The sequence below is a fragment of the Talpa occidentalis genome, unplaced genomic scaffold (genome assembly GCF_014898055.3).
Source record: "Talpa occidentalis isolate TD23 unplaced genomic scaffold, MPIMG_talOcc4v2.1, whole genome shotgun sequence".
NCBI lineage: Eukaryota > Metazoa > Chordata > Mammalia > Eulipotyphla > Talpidae > Talpa > Talpa occidentalis.
The window spans coordinates 14,048,469-14,051,806 of NW_026555331.1; positions in this window are offsets into that span (position 1 = coordinate 14,048,469).

The window sequence follows — 3,338 nt, forward strand, 5'->3', positions numbered from 1 at the left end:
CCTTTCCCTTTATCCTATTCCCCCAATTCCTCCTTGGAATGTAGATGTGATGCTTGGAGGTTCGGCAGCCATCTCTCCACATGAGGACTGAAGCCAAGGCCAATGACAGCGCATCAAGAAGGAGCCATGGTGGAAGTTCCGGCGCCTCCACAAGGCAGCGTGTGGCGGGCTCTGGCCAGGAGCCTCCAGGACCCCGGCAGCTGCCTCCGTCCTCTGGACCCCATCGCCCCTCCCAGCGCCGCTCCAGAGCCCTCGCGCCTCTGTGAGAGCAGCGACAATGGACGAATCTCTGGTCACAACCTCAGGAGATTTTTTAAGTGTGATATGAAACCACTGCCATCCATGGAGGGCCTGGAAAGATCTTAGAATGTTGGCAGGTGGCATTTTTAATAACGAACGTCATATGTCCTTGGGCAGCTTCTAGGAGCAAGGAAGGCAAACAGAATGTATACTGATGGGAGAAGAGACGGTGGTACTAGAAGACACTTACGAGCTAAGAAATATCTGGAGGATATGGAGGGATAAATCATTGCACCTTCCAAGATGATTCTGAACAGCCACTCAAACTATTCTTTAATGCCCAGAAATGTATGGCTTCTTCTACTTAATCTATTTCTTCTATACAATGTGAAGAAAACAAGTGCAAAGGATAGACTAAGGTCATGGACTACAGGTGCTTTGCTGGTTTCTAAATTCCTGCTATGAGTGAGACCACCCAGTGTTTTTCATCTTCTTTCTGGCTTATTTCGCTGAGCATGATCCCTTCCAGCGCCATCCATGTTGCTGCAAATGGCATGTGTTTATCTTTTTTGAATGCTGAGTAATATTCCATGGTGTGTATGTACCACATCTTCTTGATCCAGTCATCTATTTTGGGGCATTTGGGTTGTTTCCAAAGCTTAGCTATTGTAAACAGTGCTGCTATAAACAGGGGTGCAGGTGCCCTTTGGAATTAATGGTTCTGTGTCCTTTGGGTAAATGCCTAGGAGTGGAATTGCTGGATCATATGGAAGCTCTATGTTTAGTAGGTTGAGGAATCTCCACACAGCTCTCCATAGTGGCTGGACCAGTTTGCACTCCCACCAGCAGTGCAGGAGAGTTCCTTTTTCTCCACAACCTCGCCAACATTTGTTGTTGCTAGTTTTTTTAATATGTGCCATTCTCACTGGTGTAAGATGGTATCTCATGGTAGTTTTGATTTGCATTTCCCTGATTACAAGTGATGTTGAACATTTTTTCATATGCCTGGTGGCCATTTGCATTTCCTCTTAAGAGAAGTTCCTTTTTAGCTCTTCTGCCCATTTTGTGACTGGATTATTTACTTTGTTTTTTTGAGTCTCTTCAGCTCGCTAAAAGCATTCATTATTCTATGAGGACATCAGAAGTCTGCATAGTTAAATCTCTAGAAACTTCTAAATATTGATTTTACACATGATCATCACCAAAGAAATCATTCAGGATCAGTACAATCCTGATTACTTTCTGAACTGTGTAGGTTTTTCTTCTGATTCATCAATGAAAAATACTTCTGTTTTAGAATTGAAAAATCCCCATACTTTGACCCTCTTGTCACCGATGAAGACATGGAGGTGCCGCTGAAAGCCATCTTCCCTCAGCGCCCATGGGCCCTGGAAGGAGACAGTGATGATCACTGAGGAAGGGAAGGGCAGCCGTAGTCTCTTCTGACTTGCTGGAGAAGCAGCTGTCAGTAGTTCTCCTGAAGCCTCCTAATAAAGGTTAAAGGCTCCATTTAACTAAGCCGCTGGTGGAGCCTCCAGGATGGCCTAGGGGTTAGTCTCAGCGCTATCACCTCTGCGGCCTGAGTTCAAGCCCTGGCCAGGGAGCATACCCGCAAGTGAACGTGGGAGCTAGAGCGCATGTGGTGCAGCAGAAGGTCTCTTCTCTCTGTGCCTGCTGCTCCGCTATGCTCTGGTGCTTCACATCCCTTGCCCCGCCCCGCGCCCCCTCCCTTGCCCCGCCCCCTCCCTTGCCCCGCCCTTCCAGTCTTCCTAATAAAATCTGACCCCTAGATGCTCCCGAGTGCCTAAACCAAATATTGTCATTATCAGTCGTGTCGTGATTAAGAACTACCATGCCACTAAACACCCCTCCGTATGTAAAGCATCTATTACCCCGTAGTACCTTTGAGTTTTTAATTTTGGCAGCAACTACACCATTTGTCATAAACATACTATATGAGTTTCAATGAAAAGAAAAAAAAGGAGACATGGTTTATGTGCTGGTCCCCTTCAGACTTCCTGATGCTTGGGGAAAATAGCACCCCTAACTCAGGGGGAGGGTGCACTTGGGCTTCTCACACCCAGGTTTTCTGTGGCTTGCTGTCAATGGCAATCCTAACCGGTGCAGAATGGCAAGACATGTGTGTCCAAAGTTAGTAACCTTGGAGATATTAATCCCAAACTGATATCATTGGAGATGTGAATTTTGGAGACATGTGCCTTGAGGGAATGCTCCCCATTTGAGTCAAAATGGAAGAAGGAGAGGGCAGGAGACACGGCGTGGCCAGAGTGGGGAGCGAAGGCGGAACGGCAGGTCCAGAATTACCCCTGACCCATCAGCACTACTCCCACATAAGCAGAGGCCAGAGCCCAGGGAAGAGCAACACAGAAACTTCATAAAACCCCTCAGTAATTTAGCAACTTTATCATTTTGGGGGCTTTAGTAAATTAAGTTTAAAAAAAACTGGTTTTCAGCAAAGTGACTTAAGAGCTGTTTTCAGCTGGAACCAGGGCCTTTTCCCTGGGGCTGCCATTCACCTCCAATAGCTGAGGTGTGGCCCCCTAGCAGCTGCTGCCTCTCTGCTGGTCCATGTGTGCTCCCCAAGGGCCCTGGGACTCTGCTGTGTCCTGGCCCCTGCAGGGCCCCGGTGGAGCAGCTGTTACACCTGCTTTCTCTGGAGGATTCAGGCTTCAGCCACTGGATCTGGGCTCAGACACAAACCCGCTGGGGCAGGCCCAGGCTTCACGCCACCCAGTCTCCCAGCTGAGGACTGGCATTTTGATACTGGCCAAACTTTGGTACCTGCCTCGTCATCCAGTTGAAAGTCCCCCCTGGAGTCTCCTCAGCCCCCCTTGGAAGAACTATGTGCAGGTGTGACCACAATTTACCAGATAGGCCTGGCAGTGAGACACAAGTCCAAGTACCCAGGGCTGTGTCCAGCCTGTGACAGGTCAGTAGACACTTGCAGGATAAACAGTGTGATCCTCACTGCCCTCTGTGGAAGGCCTACCGTGTGCTGCCACTGAGTCAGAGTCTTCACTTACAGGTAATCAGTTTCCTCTCTACAAAATAGGAATAAGGGAAATAAAATTGACCTT